This window comes from Chroicocephalus ridibundus, chromosome 3, assembly GCF_963924245.1.
Source record: "Chroicocephalus ridibundus chromosome 3, bChrRid1.1, whole genome shotgun sequence".
NCBI lineage: Eukaryota > Metazoa > Chordata > Aves > Charadriiformes > Laridae > Chroicocephalus > Chroicocephalus ridibundus.
The window spans coordinates 112,613,951-112,640,476 of record NC_086286.1 but is presented as its reverse complement, the minus strand read 5'-3'; positions in this window follow the sequence as shown (position 1 = coordinate 112,640,476).

Sequence of the window (26,526 nt, the reverse complement as noted above, 5' to 3'; positions counted from 1 at the left end):
CACTCCCCGCACCTGAAGCCAGGGCTCCTGTGGGACCTGAGCATCACTTGGGATGGGGGGACAGGCCAGTTCCCCTTACCCCTCCCGGGCACAACATCGTGAAGCACATGGACCGCAACACAACAATGTGTTTCTTCTTCCCTTTTTCTTCCTAACGACTTCTTTGAGGTTTCCTGCTTGTAAAATCGTGACCAAGTCTGATGCTCTCCCCTAGACATAACAGTGACTCTTTCGTGATACCACAGCTGCAGGATACAGGGACAGGCTGACGCAGCCCATCCAAAGCAATGACCTCAGGACAAATAGCACAGACTTGTTCTCCAAAGTCTTCTGGCTGAAGCTAGGATTTCGTTGGGTTCAAGAATGTCCCTCCCAAAATACAGCCAGCAGAAACTGAGAAAGGCCACTTTTCCAATAAAAACACCTTAAAGGTCCTGCAATTAGTGAGCAGATAGCTATTCAAGCATACACGCAGCAATCTGGGCACTGAATTGTGACACCCGAATGTTCCCCTATTCCTCCAAGATTAGCAGACGAGGGCTGCTATAGAAAAATCAGGAAATAAAGGGCCTTTCCAAGGACAGCAGGCACACAAAGCCATTACAGCCCTCGCAATAACAGAGCTCTTGTATCCTTTCCCTTGCATTTCATGCACTGCTTGCAAGCCCCGGCAAATGCCATCAAAACAAAATGATGAGAACAGCCCGGTATCCTCCATCTTCTGCGGGGAGGGCACCCTCTTTGAAGCCACGGAGTCTGCGGTCACTGCTTGACTTGCATTATTGAAGAACCTCGCAAATGGCTGCCAGCCGACGCATGACCCTGCTGCGGCATCAACCTGTTTCATCTGCACCGAGCGTACGCGTATTTACATAATAAATGAGACATACCAAAGCATAATATATTTATGCTATATCTCAAGCCACCTGCGCATTATCATTCCAGTAACCTCTCCAGCAGGAAATGAATTCCACATCTCCACAGAGCGGAAATATGAAAATTAATTGATAAGTTACAAATGGATCATTGGGAACCCAAATGTGCGGAGACTTGTTCGGCCAAAATTAAACCTCCTATCTCCGGAGAAAAGAGATTTATCATTTCAGGATCTTTCAGCCAGGTTTAGGGTTTTGTTAGTGACTGCTCCTTCATCAAGTCACTGAAAGAAAGATGTGTTCCTCTGGGTGTGAGTGCAGAACTGCAAGTCAACCGAGATACTGTCCTGAGTTATAGCAGTATATATGCATACATATATGTGTGTGTGTGTGTATGTTTGTGTGTATAGAAACATAGAGTCATAAACACCCTTATGGAAATGTTGAACTCGCAGAACAGAGCTATTCTGTCTTCATCTCCTGTTCCGTTTGAAATGGCAGGACTGGCCTACCTTGACCTCTGTATATTATACATTCGCTTTTTGAATGTCAAGAACACGAGGGAAATAAATGCTGCATTAATATTAATATTAATATCCTCCTTCTCGAGCCAGCCCGGGCAGTAAAAGAGCATGGTGCTAGTGTAGGGAACATACTAACCCGCCGGCTTGTTAATTTGGGAGCTCAGGTTCAAAACCAATGCCAAAGGCTACACTGCACCGTGCATCGCGCTCTGGCTGATCCCCTCCAGAGGTGGCCCTGCTCCAGCAGTGCCCCGAGCCCATCCCTGGGGTGGGGGACACATATCCGACAGCGGCGTGTGACCTGGCCAAGCCCACCTGTGTCCAGCTCAGCAGCTGGGCTGCATCGCAGCGGCATCACCAGCACCTCTCCATCTCTGCTTTATAATCCCGCCACCTCGCTCAGCTGGAGGGTTGTCAAAAAGCCAGGGGAGGTGAGAGGCTTCACCACACTTTTGATCAGAGGTTTTAAATCATCTGTCGATGGGGTCTATCCCCTGCCAAGCAAACAGCTCTTGAAATAATAAAAAATAGATCTTTGCCCTCGGTGCATAAAAATTGTCCCTGTCATTACTTCTGAATTTGAAATTAAAACAAAGCGATATCATAACAGCCAAGCAAGCCACTGACACTGCAGTCTCGCCTTCTGATCAGGTCTTCCCTTATTTTTAAGAGATCTCATTTGCTCAGCTAATCCCATGTATAGCCAGAGTGTTTTTTCCTTACCATCACCAGCATCTGAGCTTTCAGAAAGATTGATAAACAGCAGTTATGTACAGTCAAATCAATGAAATCCAATTATTTTCTCCAATGCCTGTCACTAATAAGTGTCCTGCTCTGCTGCAGCCCTGTAAACACCTCACAGAGAGGACAACTGCACTGGAGTCAAGACGACCAGCCATCCAGCCCCCATCCCTTTGCTTTCCTTTTATTCCACCACCACCAACGCACAAGATGGAGGCTTAGGGTATGTGGAGCCTGCATTGGACCCAAATACCTGACAAATATCACAATATTAGTGAAAACGGGATGATTTTTTTCTCCTTCCTCCAGAACAACCATGTCAGAAGTCCCAGGTGCCCTACTATCCCCCTAAGAGGATCCTTACCTCAGCCACATTTAAATGTTCACCTAACTAGAGCTGACCACATCTACAAAAACTCCTATTCATCTTTCTCTTGTCTATGTAGCAAAACTCCCCAGCCTCCCTCCCCCACCTGCTTTGGGTGGCCACTGCTCATGGTGTGGCCTTTGCCTCCGTAAATACCCATGCCAAGTCCATAAGCTCTGCACCGCACAGCACCAAGCCCACTCTTGGTGCTTAACAAATGCTAATTAATGGGATGTGTAGAATGGCACAGCGATTAAAATGAGGTAATTTTCTCTCACTGAAGAATGACTAATATCTTGGACAGATGTGAGTGTTGTGCTTTGTTAGCGGTACATCGCATGGCAGATAGGCACACACACAAACAGCACCCCGTCAGAATACTAATTAGTCCTTTTGAATGCAATTCATTAAAAAGACAATGTTCCAAATTCCACACAACTAATGTTACAATTAAAACACTTGAATAGCTCTCATTGTAAATCCCATAGCCAAGTGCTTGTCCATGCCTACACACTTAGAGAAAACAGAGCTGGAGATAAATCCATTTAAGGTCTTTTAGATCTTTAGCAGAGAAGAACCAAACTGGGATAACTAATAGAGGATCCACCTCCAAAGCCAGGAACACATTGTGCCCAGTGGGAGTCTGTGTCAATTGCATCGACTGTGTATTCACGTTTTTCATATTTGGCTCCTGAAGGTGCAGCGTGGCAGCTGGTAGGACTTTTCTAGTATCATAGAATCATAGAATCAAAGAATCTTCATGGTTGGAAAGGACCTTTGAGATCATCGAGTCCAACCATACACATACACAAAAAAAAAACCCCAAACAAAAAAAACCCCACACAAAACCAAGCCCCTGCAATCTCTGCCACTGGAGCATGCCCTGAAGTGCCACATCTAGACGTTTCTTAAATACCTCTAGGGATGGTGACTCAACCACCTCCCTGGGCAGGCTGTTCCAGTGCCTGACCACTCTTTCAGTAAAGGAATTCTTCCTAATATCTAACCTAAACCTCCCCTGCCACAACTTCAGACCATTTCCTCTGGTCCTGTCATTATTCACTTGGGAGAAGAGGCCAACACCCACCTCTCTCCAACCTCCTTTCAGGCAGTTGTAGAGGGCGATGAGGTCTCCCCTCAGCCTCCTCTTCTCCAAGCTAAACATGCCCAGCTCCCTCAGCCTCTCCTCATGTGACCTGGTCTCCAGACCCCTCACCAGCCTGGTAGCTCTCCTCTGGACACGCTCCAGCACTTCAATGTCCCTCTTGTACAGCGGGGCCCAGAACTGAACACAGCACTCGAGGTGAGGCCTCACCATGTTGAGGTTAATGCCCATTAGCACCCAAGTCAGGCACTGAAGCACATACAGCAATCCCACCAGGTCCCATTTGTTCTTTGTATAACTTTAAAGTATAGTGCTCAATAAAAGACTGACTCCCTCGCCCCATAGCTTTGTTGGTTGAGAAGACTACCACAAGGACATGCTGGTCACCACTGTCACTGGAGCCTTTGCACTTGCTAGAGCAACCGCTCAAGTGACCATCTTAGTTTTTGGCCATGGGCTGCAGGACAACCCCACAAGTGGCTCCAGCAGCTGGTCCGTAGCTGCAGAAATCTCCAGGAGAAGAGATGTGACACCTCCAGGTTGCCCGGCCGCAGTCTAAAGAGAACATGAACATAGCTACCACTTCTGTGTGAGAGAGACAGCCCTCCTGAAACAGCCCACCCCCAATGCGTGGGGGCAGCAAAAAGAAACAACCCCAGGCCACATGGTTCTCCCATTTCAAAGACAGAAACACAGCCCCAACACAGCTCCAGGGACTGATGCAGGGAGCAGCCATGGACCTCAGCCACAGAACAAACCAATGTCATGGGGCAGGAGAAGAGATGAGGATGAGAAAAGTGCTGTCGGAGAAGAGCAGCCAGGGCAGACACAGCGTATTTCATTTGCCATTGTTAAACTACATGGAGGATGGCACTGTATAAAGAAGCGCCGTTTCCCAGGAAGAGCTCCCATTTGATATTTTCCATGGAAAACTGTTTCTGAATAATTCAAAATCAAAATTCGCTGACTTGTTTCATCTCCAGCCACCCTTTTCTCTTCCCGTTGCACTAACAATAGAACAGAGCAGGACAGGACAGGGTGGAATATATTTTTCACCTTATTAAATGAAATTGCCTGACATTCATGGCACAGTGTGACACCGCTGAAATGCTTCATTTCAAGAAATCTGTCTGATGTTTCCCACCAGAAATATTTCAGCTCTTCTGTTCTGCAAAACATTTCAAAATTCCAACTTTTCACCCCAATTAAGGACAGAGACAAATTTCACGATGCTGGAACATCTCACAAGACTTACCGTTTGAGCGAGTTTGCAGTTAGGCTGCTGGGTTTGCATACTACCGTGCCCAACCTCTAACTCCATCGTTCTTATAATAAAATGGAGAATTTCAATTATAGGTTTAAATACAAAAAGAAAAATTGACCGCTGGGAAATCTGAGCAGGGTTTTCTCTGGGGTTGTGAATTTCACGTGATGCTTCTAGAAATAAAAGACATATCAGATTATCACATATCAAATTTATAAAATTGAAAAAAACCCCAACCAACAGAACAAGGGCTATGCATTCAGCGCTCACCTTGCTCTAGCCATTCTAAGCTATTTCCAAACACATCAGCCATGTGCTTTTCTCTGCCCCATTTAAAGGCATACTTCTTTGTCAATGCTAGTTTTACATTAATAGATATTAATGGCTTTTTCTCTGATTTTCAAATTGACCCAAGAACTTCAATATCTTGACAGGTTACTTGAAATGACCGTTCAAGTCAGCTCGCATTTGTCACACATTTAATTCACAGATATTGGACTTGTCAGCTGAATTTTTCAATTTGGTATCAGAGAAAACCAAATTGCTATTGACACACCACAGGAACCGTCCTGCTCCCAGGATACAAAATGCCAAAGGTTACCACAGAGGGGGGTACAGAGGGCCTGGGGGGGGACAGAGGGCCATAAAAAAGGGGAAAATGGGTTGTCATGAAGTTTGCAGGCAGTCCTGAGAAAAAAGAAAACAACCTGCTCCTGCTTTTTGATGCTCACACCAAGTATTTCCTTAGTTGAGTCTTTGTTAGTCAAGCAGGGCTGCAGGTTTTCTTCGTCCCCAGTACATTTTCTATTATATTTGTAAGACTTAATTTTGGGTCTCAGGTCTGTGCACCTTAGACTTGCTTAGTTTTGCATCTGTTTGGCCTATTTTTTGGAGTGGAGCAGAGGAGAGCAGGGGAGGGTAGAGTGGAATGGAAAGGAATGGAAAAGAATGGAATGGAAAGGAATGAAATAGAATAGAATAGAATAGAATAGAATAGAATAGAATAGAATAGAATAGAATAGAATAGAATAGAATAGAATAGAATTTCAGTTGGACGGGACCTAGAGAATCATCTATCCCAACTGCCTGACCACTTCAGGGCTCGACAAAAGTTAAAGCATGTTATTAAGGGCATTGTCCAAATTCCTCTCAAACACTGACAGGCTTGGGACATCAACCACCTCTCTAGGAAGCCTGTTCCAGTGTTTGACCACCCCCTGTTGGAGGTGCAAGATGGTTGGCAGCAGGCATTTAGTTATAGTCAAAGTCTTAAAAAAACCCACAATAAATGTTTAACCATTAATCTACTCACTAAAGCACACTTCGTAGTGGTTACTGTACATTTAAAAAAGAACAGACCCTCCAGCGGGAAAAAATTATAAGAAGGGAGCTGAGCTTGATGAACGGCTTTTTAAATAAAATTATTGGGTGTAAGACTTGTATACACTTTTGCATTCAGCTGCCTATTCGTTTATTGAGCTGCCTCTTTGATGGACAGATGGCCACACAGAAGATGTACAAAGCAATGTCAGAGTCTGTGCAATCATTTTTAAATCACATCATGTCACACGGAATCATCACTAATAACAAAGGCTCCGTGTGCGATGATGACAGTCCTGAAGACGATACTGTAATACTGAGACTCTCATGAGCAGCGCAGCTTCAGGTTTCTTCATATCCTTTTTTTCCTGCCAGTCACATACTGAAAGCACCAACCAGGGAAGACTGGCAGCAGTGTCCTATGGAGAGCAGGATGATGACATAAGTTCAATAACCAGGGAGTGTCTCCCAGAGATCAAGTGAAAGCCTGAAAGAGTTTCACATACACCGTTGGACAGGTGAGGATTAATAATTAGGCTTTCTCATTGTCTTGGACTTTAAAGATCATATCCTTGCTGCTCTTCCAGCACAGCCAGTCAAAAGAAAATGGCTACCACACTGTGGCAAATCTTTAGGTTGCTCCAGGCATGGTCCCCCTTCTCTTCACTAAGACCTTTATAGAGCTCCGTTCCAGCCCCATCAGTGTGCGACAGGAGCAGTAGTTCCACAGAAGTCAATAAATTAATCCTGGAATACAACGACTGAGACGAATGTGTACACTTCTTCATTGATATTGACTGCAAAACCCTAAAGGTAATGAGTAACAAATTCCAGGATTCCCTGGCTGCAACGGCTCGAGCGGCTGCCAACCCCTACCCTCCATGAGTCCATCTCCGTGCCGAGAGTGTGATGGGTAAGTGCTTCAGTCACCACCAAAAACCCAGCCTGCCCTCCCCGAGTCCATCTCCATGCTGAGCCAGCACTCAACAGCTCCCGCTCAGCCTGAGCACCTCAGGACCACTTTGAAGCTTCACCGCTCCATACATGGCTCTCTCCTAATCTCTCCTGCTGCTTGGCAGCGGGGACAGGGGAAAACCATCTTGGGGGAAATCCCTGCTGCTCTGCAGGTTTCAGAGGAGTCTTGGGCATGAGAGCTAATGGTCACTGTTAAAAGTATGCCCAGGGGTCAGTACTGGGCCCAGTCCTGTTCCATATATTCATCAATGACCTGGATGAAGGGATAGAGCAAGTTTGCTGATGATACAAAACTGGAGTCCGTCTCTGGAGACATTCAAAACCTGCCTGGATGCGTTCCCGTGCAACCTACTGTAGGTGAACCTGCTTTGGCAGGGGGGTTAGATTAGAAGATCTCCAGAGGTCCCTTCCAACCCCTACCATTCTGTGATTCTACGATTCTGTGAAAACGCAGAATGTGATGGGTAAGTGATTGAGTCACCACCAAAAACCCAGCCCGCACCCCTCTACTTCTGAGCTAAAGTCTCGGCAGCTTATTATTGTAAATACTTTCCCAGAGGATTTAGTTTCATGGTACCCCAACACGTAGCAGTATGGTGGGATGGGATGACATGGAGGGAGCCCACGCATGGGTGTGTGGCTGGATTGAATTCCCTCAAGGAGGAATTACGGATGGCATTTTTGATGAGGAGATTTATTCACGCACAGGATGCAGCCGGTCTCCTCAGCTTCCATCTATTTTCTTGTAATTACAGGGACATATGGTTGTGTTTCATAATTAATTTCCACAAATTAGGGGCGTTCAGAGTTGGCTGCTTAGAACAAAACAATCAAGGTCTTATGTGAGTTTGCATTTTCATTCATTTATTTACAAATATTTGTAAGTTGGTTGTCCCAATAGCAACAAGAAGACTTTATACCTTCAAAACCCATTGTCACAGGGGACCCCAGGGCCCTCAGTGAATCTAAACAAAATTAATTTCCCAACACCATTCCATGGCCAGAATATAATTTTTCTACAGCTGGGGAGACTGAGACAGAAAAAGTGTTTTGATTCAATTTTATAATAGGAACTCCGGCAGGGAAAATTTAGGTCAAAATGCTTTTGCCAAAAGAGGAGAAGAATCCACAAGAATGATAAAAATAAGATAAATACTTCAATTCATATTTAGAATTCCCCTTTTTAAATTACATAGCTACTTTTCCTGCTAGAATATTACCTAGACATAATAGCATTGTACTTTTTACTACAAAGAAGTATTGTATGCATCGTTATAACTACTTGGATTTATGGAGGATCAGTGATTAGACCTTCCCAAGGAACATAAATCCTGGGAAAGCTTACAGCTGTCTTAGGCTGTAAAGATTTGCTTTGGTTTTATTTTGGTTTTTCTTCAAGTATACGCTGTTTATGGGTATTAATGATTTTATATGTCATACATATAAATAAATCTGGAAATAACAGGAAGGAATTAAGAGGTCTCAAAATTTCCCTGAATACCCAGAAGAATTCCTGGAGAATGAAGCAGTGGAATAATTCCCCAGGTAAGCAGCCTCTCATTACCTTCCAAATTTAATTACTGCTTTGAATGTAGCACTGGAAAAACAAACAGTAATGAGAAAAACCCTGCCGTGTCAATAAATTGTTTCTATTTCCTACTTGCAGGATTATTAGGTAAGTTTTTTCTTTTTGATACAGAGACGGAGTGAAGGAGCTCTACACATTGCGACTTTTCAGTGGGTCCCCACGAATCCCTTCGGTTTCAAACAGAATATTCTGCTTTCATGCCTCAGCATTTAAATACATTCTCTCCTGACATTAAACATAATAACGCTGCAGAAAAAAAAAAAGAAAAAACAAATCTCTCTAGAAAAATAACAAAACCTTATTTTAATTACTGTGGGATCCAAAGAAAATTCCAGATTTTTTTAAAGATGTGGGGGTTTCCCCTCCCCATACAGCCAATTGTTCAGTACAGTTAGCAGCCAAAGGAATTATTCAGGGAAAAAAAACAAACAAACAACAACAACAACAAAAAACCAAACCAAAAGAATAATACTCTAGGAAGTTGTTTAAATAAATATGTAAAGCAGATTGTCTTATTCTATTCATTTATTTAGAGGAAAAAATCCAGTGGAATTTGTTTGGCATTTCCTGAAGACTGTGCTTGCTAATACAAATATTAAAGGGATAATTGCGCTTAATATTCTCTGGCCACAGAATCATGGAAAAATTCAAGCTGGAAGGGACTCCTAGAGGTCCCCGTCCAACCTCCTACTCAAGGCAGGACTAGCTTCAAAGTCCTTCATATTTAAGGTTTTATTGACTTATATATCAGCTCTAGACCAGTAACAGATAATTCCGTGGTGCTTAGCCTGTGATGTTTCGAGCAGAAACAGAGTGGCCAAAGATGCCATTCTGGGGCAGTGTCCTTCATTATGATCTGAAAGTAGATTGAATAAATCCACCTTAAGCATGAGTCTCCTCTTCCCTGGGGCCCGATCTTCCTCCAGTAGGACTCCCAGATGATGCTTTCAGTCTAAGCCCGCTCTGGAGACCCACCTTGACACTGTTGGATGGCCATGGGGCACATGAAGGTCACATAGGGCCCATAGCAGCCCAAGCCACCACCAGCCTAAGCCACTGCCAGCTGCCCTGAACCCAGCTAACCCCAGGATGCATCGCGCCCAACACACAGCCAGGCAGCGGTGAGCCAGGGGACGCAGTGTGTGCCTTCTCCCAGACCTGCTCTTTACCCCTCCACAGCAGCACAGCCACAGCCATGGACCAGTGCTCCTCAAGGCAGGACTTCGCCCTCACTGACTGCCTGAATTACACCCAGGCCTATTAAATTCGAATTATTGTTCTTAATACTGCGGCAGAGTGAAACGATGCAGGCGGTACTTCAGAGGCGAGACGAACAGTGTCACATCTCCCAGTCTCCAGTGGGACTTATTATGGCCATTTACTCCCGTCTCTTTGAGCCCAGCTCTAATTCGCTCCTTTCTGCAGCTAAACAAACCGCAGTCCCCCAGCACACGCAGAAATACATTTTCACAAGAGCGAGTACCGTGTAAGCCAAGCAATCCCAGCACCAGCAGCAGAAAGGGATTATGTAGCTACACAGAAAACAGCGCAAGAGAAATTTAATTCTGCTGTTTTAAGGATTTGCAAAGATCATTTGTCCACGGAGAAAAAAATAACATCAGAGGGTAAAAGCATGAGTGACTGAGCGCGATGGCCTATGCACGTCCCTCCCTTTCGCTCTAACAGACATGACTCGGAAATTCCACACACCTCTCCCTGCGCCGTGGCTTTCTCCTGACTCCCAACAATGCCGTGCAGGTAAGCAAACAGAGGAAAGAATGACAAGATGGAAAAGTAAATGAGGGAGAGAGGATCCCACGTTATGTAACATCGCATTTAGAGGATTAATTGGGACAGGCTGATAAGGATGAATTGAATGTGTGAGAGCTACAGTTGTTTTAATTGAGCAGCTTTTCTCCAGGGAAGAGAGCTAAGTTTAAACCATCTGTCCAATTTCAGTGTCATTTGCCAAGGAAATGATTAAATATTTTAAGATTAAATCAAAACTCTGGGAATCAAGGCAGAAGCCTAGAAATAAATGATTTGGGGCTTTGCTTTACATGCAGTAATTTGAAGTTGAGGTTGGTGAATTTTAAATACCATTTCTCCCCCCCGTGTGCACGTACGCACACTCACGCTTGTCCACAGCAGCTAAGTGAAAAATTGAGCCGTGAGGCATTTTGCAGCATTTGAGTGAGCCAAAGGCCAGTGTGCAGCAAGGGGCCAGACAAAACCCCAACGAGAAAGGCTGGGACGGCATCTGCCACGCCGGGAGAACCCAAAAAGGCACCTGGGGTGAGGGGTCCTCTCACAGGTGCTCTAGTGACAGCCTCAGCAGGAGAGTGAACATGGTAGCACAGACCCCACAAAGTCATTTTCTAGGAGGCTAAGAGCGTTTCTGAAGTCTAACAAAGCATCTGAGTTACAGCTACTAATCGCAAAGCTAGTTTGTGGGGGAAAATCAAGATTTGTTGCCCCAAGGCAACTAAAGAAATAAGTGATTTCAGATGATGCCTCATACACTAAGCAACTCCTTCGCTGCCCCCACATGTTGTACTCCCCCCGTGGTGTCCATCCACCCCTCGTATCAAGCTGTGAGGTGTTGACCAAGGCAAGGGGAAGGTGAGGGCACAGCAGAACAGAGCTACCGTGCCTGCAAGTCCCCTAGCATCTGCAGGGCCATGCAAGGTGGGCAGAGTTCCTGCTTCCCTGCCTGTTCAGGGCACAGTAGAAAGATTTTTCCCTTTGCCACCTTACATCTGAAAAGCATCCAGCAGCTGGGACTGCAGGTAGGTTGGTTGAAAGGATTGCCTGCTCAGAGTGCAGAAAGATTTGTCTGGAGTTTCACTTAGCTACCCTGACAAACAGCACATTTCATTTAAACGCGGCAGTCATACCATGCCCATCGCTGAAAGATGCTGGTGAGAGCTTGGTCATGATTCAATTTCAGATTAGGAAGCCTAAATTTTAGATGTCTACATTTATGCTGAGTGTATAAACTCCCATCATAGTCAGTGGAGTTTTAGGGATCATTTTGTTTCTCTAATCAGAGTTGCTGAGTGCCATTTGAGGGACTTCAGGGTGTCTGCAGAGGGCTGGTGTATACACCGCGATGTCTGCAGAGACCCGTGTTCTTCTAGAGACCCCTGGGACCTTCTAGGACCTCTGAAACGGTGAAAGGCACCTGTGTTTAGGACACTGCATCCCACCCCTAGCCAATGTAGTCTACATGGCCTAAGGAGTGATTCAGCTGACCAGCCAGCTTACCCTGCTTTAGGGTGAGCATCGTCATTCTCCGGATTCTATTGACCTGATCTCCACGGACTATAATGTGAGTTTAGATACCAAGTGTAGATGTAGGCATATACATGTAGGCACCTACATGTAGGCACCTACATTTAGGGGGTCTTACTCTTGACCTGAATCCTACACCTTATATCTAGTTTCTAGACATCCTCCTTTCCAGTTTCAAAATACCTGTTGTATGACCCAAAAAATCACTCTGAGCCCTCTGGTCCCAAAGGCAGCTCCCTAACAACAGCCATGAGGAAAGCAGCTTTTCTCCCTCTATACTCGTCTTTGATGTTCCGGACAGTTTTAGAGAAGGGAAAGGAGCAGGTGCTTCTTCATGATGGCACAGACTTCCTTGGTACACCGCTGAGCGCTGGAGCAGGGCTCAGCAGATGATGCAGGCAGTATCCCAGCACCCTAACACCAGCCCAAAGTGTCACCTTTTCCATAGAGGACTTGATCCTACTCCTGAACCGCTCCGTCTTCAACACGTAAAGCCCTGTGCCTGCCCTTGTTGCACCAGGGCAGACATAACAGCTAACAGAGACTTTACCGTACCTCGGGTGCCCTTAGGACACGCTCACCGTGGGTGAAGCATTATGGTTGCATCGCAATTTAATCAGGAGCCACATGATAGCAGAGATTTTCCCACAGAGCCTCAAGTTGTAGCTCCAGGTGCTGAAGGGAGAATCCTTGCTTTTATTTCTTGTTATTATAAAGGATGTTTCTGTCCTTTCTGCCTACGGAAGAAACCTAGACAACCTGAGCAAAGCAAAACAAGCCAACAAACCCAAAGTGAGCATCATTATTATTTTCCCCTAAAATCTGATGGCTTTTAACCGAAATTCATAACGGGCCAAGAAGTCTTGCTCCTGGTAATGCTGTAGGAGGGGATTAATCTCAGTTTTTTCCAGTCGCTGAGCTCCTTTCACCGGCAATGAAGAGAAACAGGCCCTTTCCGAGGGAGACTCATCTCAGACAGATCTCTAAGACAACGCGTTCATGGATATAAAACTTGACTAACTCTGGGCTAAGAACAAATCATATCTTTGCTGATCGCCGCTGCAAACTGATGATAGATATTTTTCGGATGTGTGATTCAATCAGGTTTTAAGACCTAAATGTTATTTAGGTAGGGCAGCCAACTCCTTAAACTCATTAGTTACAGATTTTTTTAACTTCTGTTTTTAACTTCCCTCAACAACAGGCTGCATTTCCTAATGTCCAGTTAATTACTTCCATCAGCTTCCCTTTCACCCTTATTAAATATTGATTTGTTTACAGAAGTTTTCACACCACCTCTTAATCTGAACTACTTTGTTACCAAACTTGCTTTTATCGATGAGCAAATTACTGGTTTTCTTTGGCAATCCAAGTAATCTTTTCACGTTATTATTTTTACTTCTTTAAAAACAGCCACTTATCAAGTACCCAGAATAAGCAACCACTTGTTGGAGTTTCCTCCTGGTTGCACAAAACGTGTCTAACTGGGGCACGATCATTTGCACACAGGAAAAAACTCAGTATCTGTTCAGTGCTGCATTTCTCTACCCTAAAACCCTCCACTATTGACCTTCTCTGTAGAATAAGTAAAAGGCTGCCCTTCCCCTATGGAAGGTGTATTCTTAACTTATAAAAGTATACTGTAAAATTTTATACCATATCCTAATTTTCAGAACTGCCAAGGCTATTTTATTACTAGCAGTGTGACTTCTTGAGCATCTTGACTGGAATGGTGAGGCATTAGAGAGTACAGCTGAGATAACCAATAGCATAGCCAATTTGATGAAGAAAATACATTTGCGAAAATACATTTGCAAATAGAGGAATTTTTAATGTGAGAGTATCTAATATTTTTCCTTTCTTATTAAAAAAAAAAAAAGTAGGTATTATTTTGTATGCTGGAAAACATTCTTTGTGATAGCAAAGTCCTTTAACCATTGAATTTTTCTTCACTTCTGACAGTATTGTTTCTTTCTAGCCTGGACTTTCAATTTAATGAAGGAAACAAAGGCTGTATTTCTTCCTGGTAAATTTAAAATAAATGAGAAATGTTCTGATGAAAACAATCTTCATAGAATTATACATCGTATTTTCTTCTGCCATTGCAAAATGTGTTGAAAAATATAGTGTAGAATAACCCAGGCACAACCAGTCTGTGTGTCTATTTTAAAACAGGATTATTGGATATTTTTTCCTCTCTGCTGGGTTATACTTTCTACTGAAAACAGTGGCTTGTGCAGGCTAAGATTAAATTTCTGCTAGAGCTATTTCAGGGGAAAACTATAGAAAAAGGAAGAAAGATATAACCGAACTAGATTTTGCACTTCTTTTTTTCCAGCAATTTCTATTTTATCTTTAGAGAACTTCATTGTTAGAAGACAACAAAATGACAGAAACTCTATGTCTGTGGGGAAACCCCTCTGAACTGTTGGTCACTGAGAGCACAGAAGTGAAAACACAAACCCTGGTGCAGTCATTGAGGACCGAGAAGATGCCTGCAAGGTTTCCATCAGAGCGCAGGACGGGAGCGTGTCCTTGGTGGTGCAGTTTAATGGGAACCGGCATCTCTTCCCAGTGCTTCCTCATTAGTCACAGCCTTCAATTTTTGTGCTGGTTCTGATTAAATAGTTACAGCCTGTCCCAGGGTGGACCATTACTGATGCTGGACTGGGGTAGGAGGGCATAGGAAGGCTACAAGCAATGGAAAATAAAAGGGAACTAAGAGCCCAGGACTCGCATCACAAAACCACCTTGCCAACCACGAAAAAGCTCTGTTTTACATAGTTGTTTTGATTGATTGTTTTAATTCACTTTTCCAGCTCCAACTGCAAATAGCTCCAGGGCATAGTTGGTGGAAAATTTCTTAACCCTGCCAGGCCTCCCTGGGACGTTGTGCCGGGCAGCCACACAAAGAAAACGGCACCGTAGCTGGGGTTTGACAATACACCACCCAATAGCTGCTACACGAGGTGCTGCCAAGAAAAATCCAAGGCCTTTCCATTTCTCCATGGTAGAAGAGACATTGCCATCCCACAGAAGTGAGACTAGGAAGCACGGGTTCAGGGACCCATCACAACAACAGCCCTGCACTATAAGCTGAGTTCGCTAGTCCCACAGCACAGGGTTGGGTTTTTTTGAAATAACGTGTTTGGATGACTACCAGCACTAAGAAGGGGAAGGAGTAACGTTATCTCCCAGCAGCTCAACCAGAGAGCAGCTTCCCTGGCTCCTGCTGCAGCAGCTGGAGACCACGTGGCTGGAGGGACCTTCTGTACGTCTGTGTGCTGTGGACCCCACCAGCATCTCCAAGAGGAGTTCAGCCACAAAGCTCTGGGGACAGCTTTCTGCTGAACTCCATGTCCTTGGACTAGCCCTCTGCCAACCAAAAGCCCATGCGCATCCTACAACATCCTCTCATTGCTTGTCAGGCTACACAATACAAGACCACAGATGAATCAATTCTGGTGTGGAAGGGCCACAGACAGCACAGAACACCTAAATAAAGCTGACGGGCTGCCTGCTGCCACTTGTTAAAGTAGGTTAAGCATCTCTTCTCCCAAGGCGAGAGGGGGTTCATGACTATGAAACCTGTGGTGTTGCTGGTGTTACTGTCCCTTGTCATACGCATGTGTGTCAAACAGGCAAAACTCCTCCGATCTTATTCTTCTGTAGTGCAAATGTGTGGCTTGGTAATTTGTGCACATTGTTGTAGGGCTGCAGGTTAAACAACTGAAGCGAACGCAAACGGAGGAGCTCTGAAACCCTGCCGCAGGGGCATCTGCACCGGCTGAGACACACCTCACTGCGCCCTGCAAGCTCACACCTCCGCTGGCACAAGCGTGCGGGGATCGCACTGCAGCTCACCAAAATACCTGCCCGCCTCCCCCCCCGGCCTCTGCATCACTGAACTAAGATCACTTTTGACCCAAGAATGCCATCATTTATCCATTTCTATAAACACTCCATACACTTTCAGCAGCTTTCAGGCATGTATTCTGACAGCTGTTTAAGTCCCGACTTAAAATCACAAAAAGCTTCGCTAACCCAAGAAGCAGCAGGGGAAGGGATACGGAAAGGGGAAAGGAATTTCAGTACAGAGAAGTTCTGCGTGACTTCAAGACAAAAAAAATGGCCAGGGAAATATGTAAGACTGAAAAAGAGAAACAACCAATGCAACAGTCTTGAAAGAAAAGCAGAAACGGAGGCAAAAACTTAGAATGAGTTGGGAAAATCGTAAGTCTGGGAATTAGCATTTGTGGCTGAATCTCAACACTGAGAGACACTTTTGCTGGAGAAACTGAGTCAGAAAGAAGTACTGTAATTTAACTTCAGTGCCCCAGAAAGCCAGTGGCAGAATCAGGACTAAATCTCCCTAGTTCAAATCCACTGCCTTTTACAGTGAGTTTGCTACGTTTGAAAGGTGAACCTTACCTCCTCACGCTCCTGCCCAAAACAGAGAGGGATAAGACTGCCTCCTCTGAAATCAGGGAATATTTTATCACTGACTTAAGTATGGACCCAAATCCATCCCTCACACATGCCTTGATGACAATAGATCCCCACTTGATCAGCTCATCAAATCAAATCCTTGTGCCTGAGTTGAACTTGTCAGCAGAGGAGGACCCTCAAAATCCATGTGGTGCAAGAACTGGTGTCTGCTGCCTCCCCCAAGCAGTTAACACATGCGCTATGGGGGATGTTTGAAAGGAAGAAGGTCTTCCTCCTCCAGGAAAGAAGGCTGAGGTGCCTTGCTAAAGGTACAAAATGCACTCAAGGTTGTACCACAATGACAATCTCACCCATGTCTTCCAAAGACCTGTAAATGAAATGGCTTTTGAAGGGATCTGAAAATGATCCCTTCTTCCCCCAGTATCAGGGAGGAACATTGCTGCTGAGAACAACCTTTAGCAATACTACTTCAAATAAAAGAGATCGGGCAAATGAAAATGATAATGAAAAAATAACCAGCAGATAATGCTCCCTTTTATGTACTTTTTTTGAGTAAAGTTTTATGTGATGGCTTTGAAACTAAATCTAGAGTGTGTCTCTCATGCATCAGACAGGCTAACTATAAGATACCAAGACACTTGAAAGTCAGAAATGTAGGTGATGTTGATAACATCTTCGTATAGTGCAGTAATAACATTCAGTCACTCAAGGTCTTTCATTTTTGGAACTGCCCCATATGAGCGTGACATTCATTAGTTCAAACCTGCATTGTGCTACAGCAGTTTGGAAAAAAAAAAAGTCACTAGGAAGAGTATTAAAAATTGCATGAAGGAGTCTTTCCCTCGGGCATTTCTTTTCAAGGTCAGAAAGCCTCGGTCTTCTTTTTTTCTGCTGACATGAAAACATTTGGAGAGATGACGTGACACGAAGACCCACACCTAATCCAGCTCTTTAATTTTGAAAAAGCTTCATCTTCACACAGTGTTTCAAATGTGACTTTGTTTGATCTCTACGAAATTAAAAAAAAAACGTGCTGTGTTCTCTGACATGCCTGCTGTAGGATGTACATGTAGAAAACCGCAGGGGGATCAGCAGAGCCTCATGAATAAAAAAAAACCTGCCCCAAACCCTCTTTCACCCAAACCAGAAGAGAACATTTATGACAGCTGAAATGCATGATGAGGGTTGTGTCTCAGCTTTTCTCTTATGGTCCTCTTTGCTTGGAGCAAAACAAAGTTCACCTGGTCTGCAGTGAGGGACCCTGTCCGTGTCCCCCACGGAGGCTGCCAGGCAGGAGCATATCCCGGGGAACACACACTGCCAGGAGCAGGTGCTCCCCTCGGCACCCCAAATCCCCAGCCCCTGCTTCCCCCATCACCTAGCACCCACATTTCACGGCATCCGTTCCTGAAGATCAACATCGGCCACATCAAGAGGAGAAACAAGCCCACTTGGGTTCCCCCTGTCAGAGAAAGCATGGCTATTCACAATGTGCCACCAAACTTTCAAAACCCAATATTTTAAAAATTCTGTGAAAATGCAGTTTATGGACCTGTGTAGGGGCAATTGTATCAGCATTAAAAGCAGAGCTTGTCAATATTTTATGACTTTCCCTTCCTCTCACCTCCAGCCTTTCTTGCAGCGATAAAGGCCCTTTCTGAAGTTCAGACATACTTTTTCATAAACAGTTCAGTTTTCTGATGACTAACTTTATCAAAATAACACAGTAAAGGGGAATAACATTTTGAAAGTATCAATGTGATACTTAAATCCTCTTTAAGTTCAGGCACTTAAATACTCCTGCTCTGCCAATTCAGTAGATCTGACTTTAGGGCTCCTAAGAAGAACACAGAAGCCCCAGGAGTAAAAATAACCCCATGGGTTTGGCACAAATTCACTCCCCCTGTTTTAACTTCCTTAAAAAAAATTTGACAGATTAACTTTATATCTTGCAGTTGTTAGACTGGAGTTGGGTACCGCCTGCCCAAACCACACCAACTTTAGACCGGGAGCAGTCTTTCCTGAAGGCAGCACAAGAGCCTGAAGTTGGTGTAGCCTCTGTGTCCTGTGCTCTGGTTAGTGTGAGACTGTGATTGCACTCCCGGCGTGCTCTGCTGGGTGACCCCCAATGCCCAGTGTCCTCTCCCCTCTGCTGTCCCCAGTGTCTCCTGTTTGCAGTGTGATGGCCCCTTGGATCGTGCAGATGCAAGTCTTCACAAGGCTATGATAGAATGATGGAAATGATCCACGCTTTGCAAAACAGAAAAGCTAAGGTTCTCCAAGAAAAAAGAAAAAAAAGCAATATTCATTCTGGCTCATTAGAGTTGATGGCACAACCCTACAAATAACAAGAGCAGGAAGGAGAGAGAAACAAGTGACAGCAGTGTTTTCTGAGGGGAAAAGAAGAAAAAAAAATTGCACATGGCAATCCAACCTGAGCTCACTGAAAATCAGGAGGACCTAGGCTCCTCTCTAAGACTTTTAGCACCTCCATCAGGCGCACACCCTTCATTACCCCTGTTGCCGCCTGTGCCCAGAGCTCCAAGGCAGGGCCAGCTCTTGCCTGCGGGCTGCCCCCAGGCCAGGCAGCCGGAGCTCAGCACACACTGCCACTGGCATTCGGACTCCCCTCATGTAGGGAAGCAAAGAAAATAACCCAAAGCAAAGACCCCAAAGGAGTGGAGTTTTGTTTCTATGATATGGCAGGATTCCCACATGGCTTAGCAACATGCGAGTTCAAACTGAAGCTTTCTGCAAAGTTGGGAAATTCATAACCGCACCCTCATGCATGGACTCTTGGGTATCTAACTGGGCTGGGCTCTCGATCCAGTCTTACCCTCATGAGAGCATATCAGAGCGACTCTCCCATACCTACCGGCCAGGACATCGTATCTTTGAGACCACTGCCCCTCTGTAAAATTGTGCTGCAACTGGCTTTTGCGTGCATGGAGAGCTTCTTCTCTCCCAGCAGGAAGACAGATGCCCCCATACGGACTGCAACTCCGAGCTTCATTTCTGCAGGAAGCCAGCCTAAAATCTTGTGTAGAACAGTCCAACTTCTGACCATGCACAGAAAGGAGACACATGGCCACAGACAGTGCAGTAGGCAGCTGGGCAGCCAGGATCAGCCCAAGGAGCTCATCCCCACCTTCCCATAACTTCACCCAGAAGGGCTGACACTTCAAAGCCCTTGGCCAAATCAGAGCTGCATCCAGGCTCAGTGATCCCCAAGGATCATGAGCAAGACCAAAAGGAGCCTCCTTTAAAGTGAGAGTAATTGCCATGGCCAAGTAAGCCAATGGACACGAACACAGGCCCCAAGGTGCTGCACACAAACCACGTGGACCCTGGGCACCTCAGAGCCCATGAGGGCTTGGGCAAGTCCCCATACGTGCTGCGCATGAGGAGGAAGGACACTCAGGGGTGGCAGATGAAGAGCAGCCCGACAGCACGCGATGCGGAGCCCCAGGATATCTTGTCACTGCTCAGACTCAAGTCTCAGCTTTACTGTTTCACTGAGCACAGTCCAGCGAATCCATTTGCTCCCATGCTAACGCTCGGTTTTTTCACCCTCTAATTTTACAAGGACTTTCTAACACAGATAGCCTCTGTACTCTGTATACGGAAGGCTTCAGTGTTGACCTTTAAAGCTAATGGCTCTGTCTACATTTGAGGTATTTGCATTCGTGTACTTAAAGCCAGCTCTTGGGCTGATCAGCACTGTGAGCAAAATTGCTGGCACTCCTGGCAGGCCAACCGGAGCTCCAGGGTCACACTTGTGCAGCGGGTCTGTTGTGGGCTTGGATCCAAGGGAGCCGTCCTGCCCTGGGATCAGGATGCTTCTCAGAGTTCGGTAGAGCAAGACGCTGCTGCTAATTTTATGGGCAGCAGCGGCATCTTTCCAGACACAACAGCAACATGTGGACGGCAAAAAGACCACAGGATCTGCACTGGCTCAGTGTTCATGGCCAGTTTCCTCTCCTTCCTCATTACACCCAGGCGAGATGCTGAAGTAAACGGCTCAGCTGCCCAAGTGGATGCTTTCCTGTCAAGAATATATTTCAGTGATGCAAAACCTTCTTGGGATAAGGTTCCATAACACTGAGGTTACTGTCACTGACGCTACCAGCCTAATCTCCAGTGCCAGTTCATCTCCTGTCGTGTTTTCTTATCCCAGGAGAGTCTGGAAGCACTCTGAGCACTGGCTGCCGAGCACAAGAAACCGGTGCTCCAGTTTCTTTCAACATAGAAAAAACACACAAGAAAGGAAAATAACATTAAATGGCTGCCCTGTCCGCAGTCAGCCTGGCTTCTGAGCACAGTGCTCAGCATCGTTATGTCCGTGTGCCTTGCAGAATGGCAGTCTTATGAAAGCCAATGTCTTAGATTTCTTCATATTTTAATAATCTTACTAGTAAGCTATATGAGTGCTAATACACTCTACTAGACCAACATAACCTTAGCTGTTAGGTGACTACACAGCTGAAGGTAAACAGGAACTTTCATTACCTGAAAGGAAGGTGACCAATGTTCCTGAAGCAGAAAAGTTCACTTCAAAGTCCTGAAACGACAAAAGCAGAATTTTGGCCTTACAATTGTTACATATTTTTTGCCAGACTTTCATGCAGTTGGAAATTTTCGTATTTCATAAACCTGAGTTAAAGACAGACACAGAACAGAAAGAACTTTAAATCTGCGCTGGACGACTTAAAAGTAACAAATACATGGTCAAAGAGGGGGAAAAAAAAAAGAAAAAAAACCAAGGCATTTTCTGACATGAACAGCTAGGAATCCCAAAAGTTATTTTCAAGTAATTTCATGGAAATTTTTTATGCCTCCAGTGAAGTATTTGCAGACAGTGCAACCTGGAATGGCTAGTATGCACTTGTCCATGATCTGCATCTAAGAAGTTCCCTATAATTAGTTAATGAGTAGACAGCAGTTAGGAGTTCTTATTTTAGTACCAACGCATGCCAGCGGAACAAAAAGCAGCAAAGAGAAACAGGCCAGGGCTGAATAAAAAAAAAAAAAAAAAAAGAGGTTCTGCTGCATTTCCAGCAGCGGTAGAAAGTGGTCCACCCACCACATCTCTAACAGCGGCTTAGTCTTCAGGCGGCGGCTGTCACACCACGGTGCAGTATAGAAATGTAGACATGGCAGCAACCAAGAGATCAGCTAGTCTGTCTCTGTCTCCCTCCTCAAGGCAGGCTCACGTCTCCCCAGCAGGTCCTGACCCATCTCTAAGCTGTACAAAAGCACTGTGGCTAGTAGAGGTTCTCCAGAGCTGGGGCCATGCCTTCTAGCATCTCTTCCTCTGCCAGGCTAGGACATCCTCCAAGAGTGAAGAACTGCACTGGGAGGCTGGGAAGACCCAACAACACAGTCCTAGTGAGATGTACAGGACGGCTCTGAAGAAACGGCGTTGTGGCTCAAAACCGATTGAAGGCTTAGCGTGGCAAGGACTTTACGTACCCAGCAGGGAACGAGTACCCAGCAGTGTCAGTCGTGGTCAAGCCCCTACAAATACACAAGGCAGGCCTTAAACGCTGACTAGCGCAGCTTTGGCTCCTCACCCATCTTCAGCTTCCCAAGCGTGGGCAAGCCCTTGACTGGGTGTCCAGAGCAACTGTCCCTTGTGCAAATGAATGCTGAGCATGGCACTGTGACATTGCAACTTTTCACTTAGCAGGCAGACAATTATTCCTCTTGTTTAATTGTGTCTGATGAGTGGCACACACAGGCCCCATGCGGTTTAAAACTTGACGTATCTTTTCATTTATCATAGCAGCTTCTACAGTTCTACAAATGGATGACACGCAATCCATTATCATTTTGGAAGCATTATTATTCATGCAAACATGTCCCAGAACCTTGGACTTTTTTTTAATTCCTTTTTTTTTTTTTCCCCGCATTCCTTTTACATTCAGATTGCAAATTCCCTGTCTTGCCAATGAGATTTCCTCCTCCTCACCAACCCAAAATAAATTAGAGAACAAGCTCCTGTCTCTAAAAGCTTTATAAATAAAACATACAGCACATACACACACAAAGGCTACAATTTTAGAGTACTTTTGTGTCCTGGATGGATTTAGAGATGTCATTGCAAGTGCGCAGATGCTGCCAGTCACGGGAGCTTAACAAGTGCTCTGCAGTTTGACATCCCATTAGATTGCGGCCCTTTGTGGCAGTTGCGGCTTTCCAGGGCAGAAGGTAACACACCAATTGCTTCTATCAAGGAGAGAAAAGAATGGTAACCACACTGGCGTATTCAACAAGGGACCGAACTACAATTACTCTTTCCTGGCTCAACTAAATAAAAATTATGACAGTTCAAAAGAATGCTAAAAAGTTTTCTGAAAGTGGAATAATCACATCATTTGGAAACATTTGCTTTTTTCTTTACTTCAAAAAGGAAATATTTTTCCTTTAAAAAACCCCACAATTTGAGGTTTTGTTTTATTTTCTTCTCTTTTCCAACAGAAACATGCAAAGCATGAAGAGAGGACAAGAAAAAAAAAAAAAGAAAGTAGTCCCAGAGCTGAGAAAGCCTGGTTTTTTTCCATAAATTTGTGCTGACTTTTAACTCAATTAACACAAAGCTGCTGTTTCGGCATCACCCATCTGTTGGAGACGCTGCAGGGGAAGGCTGCCGGCGCTGGCCTGGTGGAGGGACAGGCTGTGGCAAGGTTTCCTTCCCACAGCTTCTAACGCGGCCCAAACGCCGACTTAAAGCTTTCCGTGGCTTCCAGGCCTCCGCACGCTCAGAGACTAAAAAGGCAGAAAAAAGGAAGGAAAAAGAAAGAAAATTGGAGCGGGAGAAAAAGACTCTGTTCCAAACTGAATAGCCTGAAACTTTTTATGTTAACCCATGTTTTGAAAAATAAGATTTGACCCGTAAAAAGCAGTCATGCATTCCCCTACGCCACCAGCATCCACCGTGGGGGTGAGGAGGAGGCCAACTCGGTCCCTGCCTGCCCGGGGACCACAGGGACCGGCCAAAGGATGCTCTGTCTGATCCCAGCACGGAGCAAGATGGGAAGCATGCAGTTCCTCTGACTGACCCTGAGTATCTCTGGGAAGGGAAGTCCCCCTGCACCAAGCCTCAGGCAGAGGGTCTGGGGCTGCAGAAACCTCTGTCTGTCCACCTAGCTCACAAAATAAGTGTCCAAATAATCGCCTTGCTTTTTTAAAGGGTTTAAAAGCGTCCTGAGGGATCAAACAGCCAGATTCAACAGCCAAAACAGGTTCTGTGGACTCATGCCCGTCACAAAAGCTGTCGCCCTGAGCCAGGTCGCAGATGTGGTTAGCTTCAAGTGCCATAGAATGGTTAGAGTTGGAAGGGACCTTAAAATTGTCTAGTTCCAACCCCCCTGCCACGGGCAGGGACACCTCCCACTAGACCAGGCTGCTCAAAGGGTGTTGTGGCCACTAAAAAGCTGATACAGAAAAAGAGCCTGTCTGGAAATTTTAAAAGGAGTGATGCATTTTAAACATTTTTGAGGTCAGGTTCACCCTGCAGGACTCGAGTGGCTCTGCACCTATAGAAACTTCCATTAGACTTCCACATAAGCAGGTGACACAGCCTAGTGCGTTAACCTGGCTCTCAGCAGTGAAGCAAACACAGAAACCCTGCATGTGTCTGCTCGCCCAGGGGCTGTCTGACCCCCTCCAGCAGTTTGCCGAGGTGGGACATGCTAGGAGGCTTTTTGGGAAGCCCCAGCCATGACTAAGCCTCTGCAGAGGGAAGTACCTGGCCTCACTGGCCTTTCCCATGAAACAGGACACACACAAACTTCAGATCACCATTGTCTGCCCTGAAGCAGGGGGTTTCATCACCCATGTGGGTGTCTGGGTTTTTGGACAACACTAAGCTCCTGGCCTCAGTGAAGGCCCACAGTAATCAGAGCTAACAAACACCTCCTTCCATTCCTGTTAGCTTCATCAACCTCCGTTTTCACTGCATTTCCCCTCTTCTTGGGTTAGGAGGAAGAGTAAAGGACGCTTTGAAAAATAAGATTTGATCCGCAAAAAGCAGTCACACAATCGTCGTCCCCACCAGGCAGTATCTCCACAGCGTTCTCCCAGCCTGTTTGCTCAGCTCCTTTGCAAACCAGACAGCCCCAGCCTCCCTCACACAGACCCTCCTGTGGTGTCAGCCACGGGGGCTTATCCCACCCTGTGTCCGTCGTGCTTTTTGGAAATGGGGGTCTGAATCCGCCCCAGCTGACTCCCTGCACCTACCTGGGGCACCTGCACTAAGAGCGTGACCTTGACTGGATGAGGGGGGCCTCATGCTTGTACTCCCACTCCTCAGAGACAGCCCGTGCACGGGCTCATTCTGCACCTCCAACTCCAGTGCATGAGCTGAGCCCACGCCTGAGCTCCCCACAGCACACGGTGTGGTACCACCACCGAGCCCTCCATCCAGGGCAGCCGTGAGGAGGGGGGAGGCTCAGACCAAGGGAGCAAGCAGCAAGATGAGGTCCATATGAGACAGAGCGCTCGTGCTGTTGTTTCCAGGTGGTTTAAGGAGCTGCCTCTCACCTCTTCTCCAAAAACCACTTTTTCCTGGTTGTTATTTACTGGTGCTCAGCAGAGCCTCCCAGGACACCCCTGGGGCTGGGTCAAACAGGCAAGGCTGCCACGCACAGGCAGACAGCTACAGCGCTAAGGCTTAAAGCCAGAGTCCAAGGCAAGGTGTCAACAGGCAAGGGACAAAGGAGAAAAACAAGCTGCCATCTTAAATGCGATTTCAGCAATTCAAAGGAGTCATTTTAGTCAATCCGCTGGTTAACGAGTTAGCGGCACTGGCCCAAGGTCTAATCACAAATGGGTAGGAGCATTTCTCCAATGCTATCATTTATTTCTCCATTTCCAGTGCTCCATTTCAATTTGAAGAGCAGCACTAAAAAAGAGAGAGAAATCAGCTTTCCGTCTTTATCAGAGAAAAACGCGTGTAAGAAACCGCAAATGCCAAGCGTACCTCCTCTCCATCCTTGTCTCTCTTCATACCAGCCCAGTTCCCCAGTCTGCTGCAGCTGACAGTCCTTTAGTGAAAAGAAATATTTGCAGTAGGCATTGCTGAATGTTACAGAAACACTGAAGAGCAACTAGAGATCAATTAAACAGCCTTATCCCTAAGCAGCAACACGTTGAAATGCAGGAAAGAAGAGCGATAACCAGCAATGGGTCAACGCAATGAACCAGCTTCATTAAAATTGATCTACCCGTAAAAATAAATCCTGATGCAGTGCAGCTAGGGTTTCATCTTATTTGCATGTGATCTTCAGCATCAGCTGGTGGTAACAAGATGACTAGATGAAGGCATCAGAAAAACATGGTATTAATTATGTAAACTCCTCAGTTCTAGGTACTAAGTACATCAAAATCTTCACCCCTTCAGAGTTCAGGAGAATTCAAAGGCAGCTTTTTGGCTTGTGTCCCTTCCTCGCTTTCCGAGGGCAGGAGACAGCAACTGAAGCAGTACTCTGTGATCAGTCCCTCTGACCACGCTGCCTTAGAGGGGTCATCCTTCTCTTTGAAATCATCTTTAGCCATCTCTCTCCCTTCAGGCATAATTTAGTTTATTAAAAGACATAGCAGAGGGAGACTGAAATGGCCATAAAGCAGGAAGAAGGTGTAGAGGAGCCCAGATATTATTCTTAGCTTTGACAGGTCTGTGAGGACACCTCTAGGCGGGACTCTGAAGTAGGCAAAGTAGCAGATGGTGATGGGCAGCAGATGAGAGGCTTTCCCTCATCACTGCTCTCTCCACTTTTGGAGGAGGCATTCAGTGAGCATCCATCCCAGACATCCTGGCTGTTATTTCTACATGTCCTCCCGGATGTTTCCATCAAACCTGAAAGCTGAACATCCCTCAGGTATTTTGTATATTTTGCTGAGACTGGGGCAGCTCTTTCAAAAGCAAACAGGACTAAGACTGCATCCTTTGTCAAAACCATCTCACTGGTGCTGTTACAGCCATCCTGATTTACTGATCTTCACTCCACTAGCGATACCCTAA